The sequence below is a fragment of the Rhinatrema bivittatum genome, chromosome 2, assembly GCF_901001135.1.
Source record: "Rhinatrema bivittatum chromosome 2, aRhiBiv1.1, whole genome shotgun sequence".
NCBI lineage: Eukaryota > Metazoa > Chordata > Amphibia > Gymnophiona > Rhinatrematidae > Rhinatrema > Rhinatrema bivittatum.
In genome coordinates, this window is record NC_042616.1 from 277,711,453 (window position 1) to 277,726,032 (window position 14,580).

General features: G+C 42.0%; 1 long non-coding RNA gene across 1 annotated transcript; it reads right to left on the reverse strand.

The window, feature by feature from the left end:
• Positions 1-6,015: 6,015 nt before the first annotated feature.
• On the reverse strand, positions 6,016-14,107 carry LOC115086106. The gene is made up of 3 exons (XR_003855080.1): positions 14,068-14,107; positions 11,105-11,178; positions 6,016-6,148 (listed from the first exon to the last, which is right to left on the reverse strand). It is a non-coding gene; the product is annotated as an uncharacterized LOC115086106 (long non-coding RNA).
• Positions 14,108-14,580: the final 473 nt, after the last annotated feature.

Genomic DNA, 14,580 nt, shown 5'->3' on the forward strand with positions numbered 1-14,580 from the left:
ATGGTACTACTGAAACGTGGAGCACATTGGTTTTGATCCTCTTCTTTTCAATATTACTGGGACTGTGGATATTTAATTAAATAAAATGCTCACCATTGTTCTAAGATAAGGGCTTTTTACAAATTGTTTTGATATTCACTACAAATTCACTTTATCACTAAAATTTAATTTCAGGTGGTTGGAGGCATAAACCGATGATTAAATCAATACCCAGGCTTATGGAAGTTGCAGAAAACAGTGCAGCATTTAGCCTGTTGTTATGAGGGTTATGCCTTTCTCCATTTAAAATATAAAAAATTGTAAAAAAGTATATACCTATTTCATATTTATATATTTCTGTAGGAAGGTTTGTCGATTTTTGATTGAAGAAGTGAGATAGAGTGACATGGCTTCACTTTCACCTAAACCAATACTTTCATCAAAACATTTGGTACACTTTCACCTCTGGCTCTATCTCAGCTTCTCATTAAAGATTCTCCTCTTAGTGGCTTGGTCAGGCCTGGTGCTAGCTTTTTTGCTGCTCTGTGCGATCAATTACTTTGCTGCCCCCTCCCCTGATTCATTCAGTCTCTGTCCTGGGCCTATCAAAAAATGTTCAGCTCCCTCCAGCAATCTATATTTTTAATAAATGACATCCATCTCCCCCTCCCCCAAGGAATCCATGGTCAATGGAAAGGTATTAGGTACCCTAGGCAAATCTTACAGCCTTGCTCACACGCTCCCCACCCTTACAGTCACACACACACACACAAGTAAATTATGCATTTATAACAATTTTTACTCAAAAAAGAACATTCAAAAGTACAGTCTTCTGAAGCAAAAATGCCACTTGCAATGTGCACATTATATTTACATGCACTGCTGTGGTGCCAGCCAGAAAACTCTGCCATAAAGACACTTGGAACTCGATAGAATTAGACCTTTTAAAATGCATGATGGATGTGGGCTTGGCCCTCAGAAAGGCATGAATATTCAGAATTACCATCACAACATAGTAAACCTTTCATACCCAAACAACCCTAACTGCCAGCATTCAAACAGTAATGGAATGGAAACCTCAAAAAGCCACTCTGCATGCAGTGCAAAACTGGAGAGCTAGAAACAGAAATTAGAGATGTGAATCGTGTCCTCGATCGTCTTAACGATCGATTTCGGCTGGAAGGGGGAGGGAATCGTATTGTTGCCATTTGGGGGGGTAAAATATCGTGAAAAATCGTAAAAAAATCGAAAAAACGTAAAATCGCAAAACCGGCACATTAAAACCCCCTAAAACCCACCCCCGACCCTTTAAATTAAATCCCCCACCCTCCCGAACCCCCCCCCAAATGACTTAAATAACCTGCGGGTCCAGCGGCGGTCCGGTACGGCAGCGGTCCGGAACGGGCTCCTGCTACTGAATCTTGTTGTCTTCGGCCGGCGCCATTTTCCAAAATGGCGCCGAAAAATGGCGGCGGCCATAGACGAACACGATTGGACGGCAGGAGGTCCTTCCGGACCCCCGCTGGACTTTTGGCAAGTCTTGTGGGGGTCAGGAGGCCCCCCCCAAGCTGGCCAAAAGTTCCTGGAGGTCCAGCGGGGGTCAGGGAGCGATTTCCCGCCGCGAATCGTTTTCGTACGGAAAATGGCGCCGGCCATACGCGTATGGCCGGCGCCATTTTCCGTATGGAAAATGGCGCCGGCAGGAGATCGACTGCAGGAGGTCGTTCAGCGAGGCGCCGGAACCCTCGCTGAACGACCTCCTGCAGTCGATCTCCTGCCGGCGCCATTTTCCGTACGAAAACGATTCGCGGCGGGAAATCGCTCCCTGACCCCCGCTGGACCTCCAGGAACTTTTGGCCAGCTTGGGGGGGGGCCTCCTGACCCCCACAAGACTTGCCAAAAGTCCAGCGGGGGTCCGGAAGGACCTCCTGCCGTCCAATCGTGTTCGTCTATGGCCGCCGCCATTTTTCGGCGCCATTTTGGAAAATGGCGCCGGCCGAAGACAACAAGATTCAGTAGCAGGAGCCCGTTCCGGACCGCTGCCGTTCCGGACCGCCGCTGGACCCGCAGGTTATTTAAGTCATTTGGGGGGGGGTTCGGGAGGGTGGGGGATTTAATTTAAAGGGTCGGGGGTGGGTTTTAGGGGGTTTTAGTGTGCCGGCTCACGATTCTAACGATTTATAACGATAAATCGTTAGAATCTCTATTGTATTGTGTTCCATAATGGTTTAAGACGATATTAAAATTATCGGACGATAATTTTAATCGTCCTAAAACGATTCACATCCCTAACAGAAATACATATCCTCCTACACTAAGCAAAGAAATGCACATTCCCAGAATTGGCAGATGTTTCTTGCACCCGGTCACTCTCCTTCCATGTCTCCATCATCCTTCACTTTTCCCAATTACTCCATTTAAATCATCCGCTCACACTCATATCCCTGCCCAGCATTCCTGACCCGCCACATCCTCTTCCCTGTGCTGTTTCTCTTCCCTGCTTGACTCTCCCTACCCTCTTTATCCCATCTCCCTGCCTGCCCAGCTACCCCAAGCCCCCTGTTTCTCATCCTTTCCTGCTCAGCAGCCCCCACACTCCCTCTCATTCCACCTTCATTTTCCTAGCATCCCCAACCTCCTTTCCTCCACACTCCAAGGGTGAAGAGATCAGCAGCAGCATCACTTCCAGACTCAGCAAGGGAAGATAAGGTTTGTGTCCCATCAGGCCCAGAACAGCAGGAGCTGGCAGTCTCGCTGTGATCTGGGTGAAGGAGGAAACAGCCTCCCACTGGGTCAGAAAGAAGCGAAGGAAGTGAGAGTAGCCTCCCAACCCAATGTAAGAGAAGTCAACCAACTCCCACCTGGCCCTGCGACACACCTCCCAGGACCTCGCGACATACCAGTGTTGAGAACCACTTCTCTAGAACACCAATATACCTCCTATTAGGAAAACAGAACTAATCAGACTGCTGTAGATCCCTACACAGAAACTACATACCAGCAAAATACCTCACCTCGCTCACACATGCAGAACACAGAGAGACCTGACCAAATACAGAATAGAGACCAGACAGTATAAATTGAAATGTGCAGAGAAGAAATGAACTGGAACCAACAACATGCCAACCGCTTTATTCAGAGCAACAATGGAAAAACAGAAACCTTAAAAAATTAAATCAAGAAACATAAAACATCTATCATAATAGTAAAATAATATTCATAAAATAGTAAAATAATATTCATAATAGTAAAATAATATTCATAAAAAGAATAAATATTTCAAACCAGTTAACTAATAGAATATCCAAAATTTCCCTAACACCAATAAAATATTTCAAAACAGTAGACACATCAAACAAGAAGCAATAATTAAAACAGATAAGGATGAAAACATTCTCTTTCTCCATACCTGGGAACATTTTATTTCCAGATGCTCTGAGATTGTCATGGATTAATGGGGGAGAGAATGGGAAGGTTTACACACATACTAAGCCCAAGTAGGATTTCATTCACACATGCACATACACACATCCCAGAGCAGCACCCATTCACACACATACACACCTGGTAGGCTTCTATTCACACACACATACACCAGTCAGGCTCTCATTCACACGCACACACACACACACACACACACACACACACACACACACACACACACACACACAGAGGTAGGCTTCTCTCTCTCTCTCTCACACACACACACACATAAACAGGCAGGCAGGCTTTCTCTCTCTCTCTCTCTCAAACACACACATACATGCAGGCAGACTTCCCTTTCACATATTCACAGGCAAGCTGTTCTATGGCAGCTGGCGGGGGTCTTACTCTTTCACACAAACACACATTCAGGCAGGCTTCCTCTTTCATACATGCACACAAACACACACATTCAGGCAGGCTTCCTCTTTCACACACACACACACACACACATGTGCAGGCAAGCTTCCCTTTCACTCACACACATACACACACAGGCAGGCTCTTCCATGGCACCTTGTAGCACCGCAGCCTCTCCATGTCTTTGGCTACTGGTGGGTTGGGCTCCACTGGTGGCCACACAGGCTCTCTTCTTCTTCAGCTGCTGGTGAGCTGGGCTGTACTGGCAGCCCCACAGCCTCTGCTGCTCCCGCTGCCTTTCCGAGTGTGCATATGCAGTCATGCCATCCTGGGCTTGCTCGGAGTCTTACACCATGTCCTATCATGAATGCATCAGGAATCTGGATAAGAACTTATCATGCAAAGAAAGAAACAAGTTGGAATGAGCAACAAATTAAATCCAATGGCGTCAATTAAGTTTGCAATTAATGGGTTACATGTTTTTTAACAGGGCTGGGCAACTCTTGTTCTTAAGGGCCATCAACTCGTTGCGTTTTCCTCTAATGAATATGTATGAGAGAGATTTACATGTAAACTGCCTCAATTGTATATTCAGTAGGGATATCTTGGAAACCTGACTTGTTGGTGGCCCTCAAGGACTTGGAATTACCTTCTCCTGTTTTACAGTATCAGGTTAACCATAGTGCAGGGTTTTTTTCCTATCCCGTTTAGTATTCCAAAAGCAAGCTTACCTTTTCCATGTACAATTGCCAAAAAGACCAGTTTGAATATCCTTGTGTAATGCTTTTTGGGCAACTTCTTTACGAACAAGAGAGGAAAATGTCCTGAGGAAAAGCAAGAGGAAGCTGCCAAGTTACTGTATTGGCAGAAGAAACATTGCTATGCAGAGCAGAATCCTCCCTCTAATCATCACTTTCAGATGCATTGCAGGATGTTGCACTGTCCAAATTATTGCTGTGATACCACAAATGACACTGACTGTATTATAATCACTTCTTGGCTAGGAATGTAGACATAGCTACATAAGGCGGATGGACTTACTGTGTAGAGACAGAAAGTGGAAAAGAATCTAAACAGAGGTTTTATTTATTTTTGTTATATTTTATTTATAATATTTATATCCCACCTCCTGCCTACAGCTGTAACAATATTCAATAAGTGACTAACATATTAATTAAAACCAGTTTGATAATAAAATCACTTAAAGGCTTCCTGAAACAGAAGTGTTTTTAAACGTGTCCTATAATTTTTTACATCCGTATCCATTCTCAATTTGACTGGGAGACTATTCCAGATGTAGGAGAGCTGAGAAAGGAAATGCTCTACTACACGTTTGCTGTAGACGATAGTCTCGACTAGATGGCAGATCCAATGTTGCCGCACCATCTGATCACAAAATCCTCCCTGGATCACACCTGAACAACTTTGCATGTAACATACATTTATAATCCCACTGACGTAGCTTAAATACAGTAACAACCATCATTTTAAATTGAGTGCAACTCTTAACAGGCAGCCAGTGAAAGTGCTTTAATACTGGCATGATACATTTGCCTTTGAGCCCCTGAAGGTTAAGTCCTGATAAAATACTTCATTCCTGTGGGAGGATTCAGGTAGAGTAGCTCTATGCATTCTACAGCGTAGTTTTTTTCTGCTTTTTTTTTTGGAATGTTAGTATGGCTGCATGTGTCTGGATGCAAATGTGAATTCATGGGCTGACTGCTTGTAGACCTCGTGCAGAGTTCTGGTATTGTTGCTGGAGAAAATGGAATAATTGTAGGTTGTGACACCTTTTATTCAACTAACAAAATTAGATATTGTAGTACCTGAGCTTTCAGGATCACGAAAGTCCGTTCTTTAGATTTACACTTATATGGTCTCAAAATCTCATGTAATACACCAGTTTTCCTGTTCATCTTGAAAAAGGTAGCACAATAGCCAGGTCAGAAGCACACAAGCTAATATATACATATAACTTACAGTACATCTCTCCTTTCAACCACATACATATGCAATACCTTAATTGCAGTTCAGCACCCATATCTTTTCTGTCATACAGGATCTGGCATGGAACACTAGATATACAAACAATAAACATATATATATATATTGTTTTTTACTGAGACAAAAAAAAAAAAAAGGAAAAAGCTAAGCTAGTTCCTCAGTTATTCCCTGGTCACTGAATAGAGAGTTATTGTGTGAGGTGTCAGTTTTACCCCTCTACTCCATTCCTGGGACTTCTGAACCGAGGGATGTTAGGGCTACTTCTCTCCTAATTCTTTGGCTGCTGCTTCCTAAACCACAGGAGCAGCTTGCTATTTTGTGCCTGCAAAAGAAGGTAAACATCATATAATATAGCCGGTTCTGAAACCCTTCATTTAACTTGGCATGGACACCTACAATGCTGATCCTTAATACTATTTTTACAAAGAAATAAATAAAGGGAGTCGCCAATAGAGGAAATAGTTGCGCAGCAAGGAATCGCGGCGGCATAGTGGGAGTCCCAACATTATAGAAAGTAAAAACATTTTAAGTAATGGCACAAAGAGAAAGGAAAGCTCGTAACAACTCTTAAGAGTACCAAGTGTGAGTAAAACTCCAAATAGCAGATTGATTACTCTCATTTCCCCTTAACAGTAATACATGGAAAACATAAAAGAACAAAGCTGACACCTACCATATATCACAATGGTGCATCAACAATTAGTGTAAACATGAGGCAACTTGACCTGACTCACATCCACAAAAGTGAATAAAGTAGCTACAGAGTCACACAAACATTTTCTATGAAACTTTATAGAAATATAACATTGCTATCTAGTGCCATAAGTAATAGTATGATTGAGGTCTGCTTGCAGAAGAGACAGAAACATATGACAGGACTATATGGGACTAATTAACTTAAGTTCACAATGAAATTTGTTTAGCGTGGAGGTGCTAAACCTTTTAGCAACCCATGAGCAAATAGAGATCAAGCAACCATACAAATGTGGAAATCCAAAAATGAAGAGTGTGATGCACTTAAGCTTCAGATCTGGGAAGGCAATCAAAATCAAATTTAAAAAATGTAGAAAAACATTTTCATGAAAACAATCCACAGTTTCACTATCACAGTCACTATTTTAAAGGCGAATTAAAGTCCTGTCAGAGGAAGAACTCAGTCCCCCGACACATTTGTGTTTCACGGGAGGCTGCATCGGAAGGGACAGGAAAAGAAATCTTTATATATAACTCTGAAAAATAATCAAAGGGTCAATACATTAATAAACAGATCAACAAAAAAGGATAACAACTGCAACTGACAACATAGAGTTAACAAATCTTTTAGGACTGACTGCACAACTTGTAAAGCAGCTGCAAAAGGAGATTACAGAAAAACAGCTGATTTAAAGTACAAAACTGAAAAGTTCACAAAACGAGATAGTGTGGAGAACCAATCAGAGAGAGGCTTACAACAGCCAATCAGAATACAGCAGCAAAGAACTAATCAAAATGAGGCAATAGGAGGCCAATCAGAGAGCGAGGAAGGGAAGATTAGGGAGGATTATAAAAATTAGATGAAAACTGTCCACTTAATTTCTTTATTCATCCAGTGCACATTTGTGCAGCTGAAGAGATGTTAGTATGGAAAAGACACAAAAACATCCAAAGGAAAAGTGAGAGAGTACTAGGGAAAGGGCTAATTTTCTGGTGTTTATCTAAAACCCCTATTTTATTTATTTATTTTGCATGAGACATGTTTTATCCGTTCACATCTAAAATCAGAAGTCCTAAACATACCTAATCGTCATTTCAGTGACAGTCTTTGGCCAGCCTATCCAGAATGCTGTAATTATGGGTCCTGAATCGAGCCATTAAGTGTCACTCTTGAGTGGTGACCATGACTCCCTCCATCTTAGGACTGCAGCATCTCCAGAGCAAGCCAACCCAGGGAGCAGAAGACACAACTTGGGGATTGAACCAGAGACTTTTACAAGGCACTGCCACCGAGCGACTGGGCATTTTTCAAAACTTTTTATGTGGATAAACAGGTTTTTACCCACATAAAAATCATGTTTGAAAATGCACTTCCGCATCCCCTGCCCCCACAGTCTGGATATGTTTGTTCACAGTTCACAGCATGTGCACTTTTACCTGTGAGGTAAAAAAGGTCAGGGCTAGCTCGGGAAAGGAAAATAATAATTTCATTTTGTGCTGTTGAATGCAAGAACTTTGTACTTATTTCATAGCAGGTACAAAATACATGGGTACAAAGGACCTGCATTCCCTTGCTGGCCCAAATTTTCTAAGGAGAACTCTACAGGGAGTTTTCCTTTGAAAATTAGCTTGCAGGCCTGCAGAGCACAATGCATTTACAGATTTGCAAGCTCAATGGGCAGTTTAACAATTGTTCCTAAAATTTTAATTTGGAAATTAGTGGAAAAATTATGATTAAATGTTACTACTGTCTGTACCCCATGCTATGTACCATCTGTGCACTATTTCGTGAATAGGCAGTGCTGCTTTTCTGTTAGCTTATCCTCCACATCCCAAAACACATAAAAATGAGGCAAACATCTGCTCTCACCATGAATGCTACATGCAGAGATGGAAAAGCAACTGGACAGAGAATCATTTGACAAAGAAGAAGATTTGGAAAGGGCTCTGTATGCAGTATCATGTGCTTCTTATTTTCTCTGTTTCCTATTGGTTAATCTCTGTCTTCTGATGTGTTTAAGAGGGTCAGCGTTTGCTGCTCTCTGCCAATGTCAAGTATCTGCAGTCTGCAGTCTCTATGTTAGGGTTTTCAAGAGAGGAGTGACGGTGCATGAGAGTGGAAAGAATGGATCATGACAGGGTGTTTGTGACTGTTTGCATGCATAGGCATGATAGGAGTATGAGTGCTACTGGGTAGTAAGCTGAGGGATAAAGGTAGGGTGAGCATGAGGGGCTAGGTCATGATTGCAAGAAAGAATAGTGGAACGCAGGTCATGCTGGACATAAAAGAAGTAATGGAGGTAGGGGAGAGTACAGTGATAAGGCCTAGAAGACACAAAGGGACGACAGCAGGATAGTTCAGGAGAAGGGGGAGTGAAAGAGAAACGGGCATGGGAGAACTCGGCAGGGAAGCAAGGAAGCTTGACATCCCACATCAGCAATGCTGTGGTGTGAGGAGGAGGAGGCCGGATTGACTACTACTAGTTGATGCTGAGGGAATGGCAAAATTATAGATGCTTTAGTACAGCCAAGATGAGAATGAAAAGATTGAGGAACACATCTGAGTTCCTGGCTGTGAAGCAGCTATAAAGCAATAGCAGCAGAAGTCTGTAGCTTATAAGTGACACTCATGATGACCATCGAGCACATTAAGCATTAATACCAGGCCTGCTGGCGCATCATCTGGGAGAAGGCAGCAAGAATACAGCAACACAAGAGAAAGACAAGAGATAGTAATCCTTGGTTTAACTGGTTGGACAGAATGGAGAAAAAGCTGTGTGGAACCATGGGACCAGAAGCCACCTTCAGACTCTCAAAAAAACGTCTGCTGCACAACTACATGACAAAGAAAGTTCTGTGAGTCAGTCTCAGGCGCATGTATTTATTTGTTTATTTGTATCTGTTGGCTAGTATCTTACTTGTGAGTTATCCATCTAAATGGCTTTGAAAATTGACCTCTGAACCTATATCTTTTCTTAAGAGATTTAAGAATACAAGAAAACATCCTGGGGAAGACTTGCAACAATAATTGTAAAATCAAACGTTTTTTGCCCTCGTGTAATTGACATTTCTTTTTCCCATGGAGATATGATCACTTTCTGTCAAAAAGCAATATTTGTTTTTTCTCGAATTTTGTAATTTCTGATAGTACATTCTATATGGACTTTGGATATGTTGTTTTAAAGGTTGAAAATCCTAAATTGAGCATTTACAGGGTAAAGGAATGTGTATTTCAAGTGTGTTATAATTGCAGCCCACCGGAAATGCTGTGCTATAGAAGCCTGCTATGGATAAACATTACTGACAGGGATTCCTCTCACTAGATGCTTACAGGTAACTTTTTAAAGGAGTTACACATGTTAATGTAACATACTATCATAGCAATTTTCAAAAGCCTTTTACCAGTGTTAAGTACACTTAACGTGGGTAAAACTGTTATGATATCGAGGTGTTTGGTGGATTCTTAGGGGAAACAGTGATAGTGTCTCCCACGGCGAGGAGCCCCATTGGGAACTGTAGCACCAGGCTAGACTCAGATGCACAAACACAGAGAATATATCTTTATTATGCAGCTTGTATGGTTCACCAGAGGTGGCAGTAGAGAGTAGATTAGATAGCAACAGTCTGTGATCCTCAGCGGAGAAGACCCGTCCCACAATGGTGGTATAAGGCCCTGATGCAGATATCCAGTGAGGCGCTGTAGGAGAGACAGACTGGCAGATGTTATTACACTCTCCTTTGTAGCTGAGTAGATAGAGTTCCCAATAAGCAATAGAGAGAGGATAGGTAGCAACAGTCTGTGATCCTCAGCAGAGTAGTTCCGTTCCACAATGGTGGTGTAGAGCCTGATGCAGATAGACAACGAGGAGCTGTAGATGAACAGACTGGGAGAACTAGTACTCACTCTCTGTAGCTGATAGTGTTCCAGCAGGTAGAAGAATTGGTAGCAGGCACCAGGCTGGACACACAGGCCCTCGAAGGAGCGAGTATCTGGATTCAGAATAGGCACCTGGAAATAAGCAAAGGGCCCCTGAGGAGTGGGTACCCAAGTTAATAGAACCCCGGAGGATGAAGATAGCTTCCAGCAGCAGCAGAAGCAGCAGAGCAGCTTCAGACAGGAACAAATCTAATCCATTGCTAACTCGGTGAGAGTCAGCAAATGGGCAACCTTTTGTAGTCGGAAGCAGTGATGTCACTCAAGGAGGATGCCCCCGAGGTTCGCACCAACACTGCTACAAGACGTGAGGCATGCGCGCGTGCCCTTGGAGGCCTCAGGTCAACATGGTGGGATGCCGCGCCAAAGTCGCTCTAGGGACACCGGAGGGTGCAGCAAGGAGATGCTATGGACGCCATTCTCCCGAGGCTAGTGAAGAAGGCTGAAATAGAGATGAGGCATGTCGGGTGAAGCCGTCTGAGACCGACGGACGCAACAAAAACCTATTGACAATTCAATGGAGTATAATATATCAATTTTCAAAAGCCCATTTACATGGGTAAAGTGTACTTTTTATACATGTAAAACCCAGTTTTAAGCATGTAAATACTTTTGAAAATCAGGCTCTTAGTATATGACTGACCAACTCACCATATTAGGTGAACTCATATTATTCTTCTCTTGCTGAAATTGGAATTAGCCAATGGTAATTTTCTTTGAAGAGCCTGGTATAAAAAGAGATGATTTTTTTTTTTTTTGGTTCAGATGTTGTCATATGTCATCCACCTTGAAATCAATGTCGGTAAAAGGAAGAATATCAAATGTCTATAAATACATAAATAAATAAATAATTTATGGCGATCTAGGGGAAGTTGCCACAATGTAAGCAATCCAACTGAGCTTGGGCTGGTAAGTTTTTTTTCTTTGTGCCATAAATTTAAATAGAGACGGAGATTAGTGAACACAGATTTTGTTTTGAATGTGCTGTGCTATTAAGAAAATAGTAGCTGTAAGTGATAATTTGTTTGGATCAACTTACAGAGTGCATTGATTGTGCAGAGAAGTGGTGAATCTAGCCCAGCACAGATATAGTACTTTAGTTAAAAAAAATTAAAAAAAGTTAATTTGCAATATGAAGAAGCTTATATAGGCTGGTGTATTATTTAGCTATAAGGTTTAGAAAGTAAACATTCATTCAGGTAATTCAAAACTTAGAATATACTTTTTGATAGAAACTTTTAATTAAGTAATTGTCACACATGCAGAACACAGACCAACCCTTACATAATACAGAATAAGGGACTACAAATTGGAAACAAATATGCAGATAAGATTGAAATGGAAAGCCCAATAAACCAGTCTCTGTGAATACTGGGATACTGAAGAAAAAACAAAATACAAATATATAAGAAATGCACATTCCCAAAGATGGCATATTCCAATTGATGAACGTCAACATATATATTTTTTTTTTTACCTTTGTTGTCTGATCTTATTTTTCTGATCAGTGGGTCCCATTCTCTTTTTTCCCCCTTGTCTGTCATTTCCTAATTCCTTTTTCAGGGGCTCTTTTATTTTTCTATTTCTTCTCTCTCCTCCTGCCCTTTCCTTCCTCCCTGATACATGCACACAGGCTCTATCTCACACATACATGCTTTCTCTTGCACAGGCTCCAATTTTCGCTTGCTCTGTCTCATCTTCACTGGCTCACACTCCCACACACTCCCTTTTACCCAGGCTTCCACTCGTGCACACAGGTTCCCACTCTCACATGAAGGTTTCTACTCCCACCCACAGATAGGCTTTAACTCTTACATGCTCTCTCCCACATGCACATTTCCATTCCCACATGCTCTCTCTCATACCAACTGTATCTCGCACCCACATGCTTTAATTTCATACATACACACACAGGCAGTCCACTCCAATGCTGTCTCTCATATATACAGACATAGGCTTCTCACTCACATGCTCTCTTTCTCTCTCTCTCACACATACACACACACACACACACACACACAGGCTTCTCACTACCATGCTCTCTATCAATCACATAGCCTTCTCATTCCCAGGCTCTTTTTCATATACCGATCCAGTTCTCCTGTTTTTTGGTCGCTACATAGCCAACTTGAATCGGCTTCTGGTCTGTTTTTTGGGTCCATGCTCTCGCTCATACATACACATACAGGCTTCTCACTCCCATTCGCTGTTTGATACACACAGACAGGCTTCTCATTCCCATGCTCTCTTACATACCACAAAACACACACACACACACAAATCTCCCCCCTGCACACATACATAGGCTTCTCAATCCCATGCTCTCTCTCATACATACATAAGAACATAAGAAATTGTCATGCTGGGTCAGACAAAGGGTCCATCAAGCCCAGCATCCTGTTTCCAACAGAGGCCAAACCAGGCCACAAGAACCTGGCAAGTACCCAAACACTAAGAAGATCCCATGCTACTGATGTCAGTAATAGCAGATGCCATTCCCTAAGTCAACTTGATTAATAGCAGTTAATAGACTTCTCCTCTAAGAACTTATCCAAACCTTTTTTAAACCCAGCTACACTAGCTGCACTAACCACATCCTCTGGCAATAAATTCCAGAGCTTAATTCTGCATTGAGTGAAAAAGAATTTTCTCCGATTAGTCTTAAATATGCTACTTGCTAACTGCATGGAGTGCCCCCTAGTCTCTCCTCTCCCCAAGGCCCCACTGGATCTCTCCCCGAGGCCCCCCGAGGCCCCCCTGGACCACCAGGTAAATTTTAAAAGGTTTTGGGGGGGTCGGGAGGGTGGGGTCGATTTAAAGGGTCGGGTGGGTTTTTTTTTTTAGCTATGTGAAATTGGCGATGTGAATTGGAATCGGAAACGATTCCAATTCACATATCTTAACGATCAGATTCCCCACCCCCCAGCCAAATCTGATCGTTAAAACGATCTGGCACACGATTCACATCTCTAATATCCAGTCATTCCACAATAGTGACAATGAATGATCAAATTCAGGGTACATGCTTACTGGGTTCCAGATGGAGTTGCAGTCTGCTGTCCCTTTAGTCAAAAAACGGTCACAACAAAAGTTAGGCAAGATATAAGCAGAAGATAAGAAATGAGAGAAAACCCTCAGAGTATAGTTGTGAATGCAGCCATAGTAGGGGCCATTCTGATTTAGCAGATAGTCCAAAAGAAAAGGAAGAAACTAGCAATCCACTGAAACAGTACAAGAGTAGATAATAGCAGAAGATTTCAACAGATAGATGACAACAGATAAAAATGAATTGGCCCATCTAGTCTGCCCACGGGTCTAGTTTGGTTTGCTATCACTTTGGGCAGATGAGCATATAAATTCCCATACCTTTTTTTTCTTTATTTTTATTCAAATTTAACAATAATTCAAATATTCAAGTATTTGAAAGAAAAACAAAGGTTATAAAAACTTTACAAGTTCATACGTATATATATGGAAAAAAAAAAGAAATAAATTACAAAACCCTCGTTAAAGACCTCAAATACTGGGGGAATAAGAAAATGGTCTTAGGGCAATATTAACCATTCAAATTTTAGAAAACTTACAAAATATAATGAACTCCTGAACGGTATTACCTTCTCATATAGATCACACACACTAAGAGACTGGGGAGAGTGCACTGCTTCTGGCATCAATGAAGTCCCTCAGCTGATAGGGATGAAAGAAAACATATCTTACAGAATTTAGAACTACTAAACATTTATAAGGGTGTCTAATAATACAAGCAACCGCCAGAGTCTCCTTTCCATTGAAAGAGATGCACCTCCTGTGCTGTGATACAGTTCTTCAGTTTTACAATCCATACCATTTCCTCAGAAATCCTTTGTGTTTATCCTATGCTTTCTTGAATTCAGATACTTGTCTTGACTCCACCACCTCCACAGGGAGGCAAATAAGAACATAAGAACATGCCATACTGGGTCAGACCAAGGGTCCATCGAGCCCAGCATCCTGTTTCCAACAGTGGCCAATCCAGGCCATAAGAACCTGGCAAGTACCCAAAATGCATGTGAATGAGCCTATTACTCATTCACTCCAAATGCAAAAAGATAAATGTGCGTCTCAGATGCACAGTTATCGCTCAGATA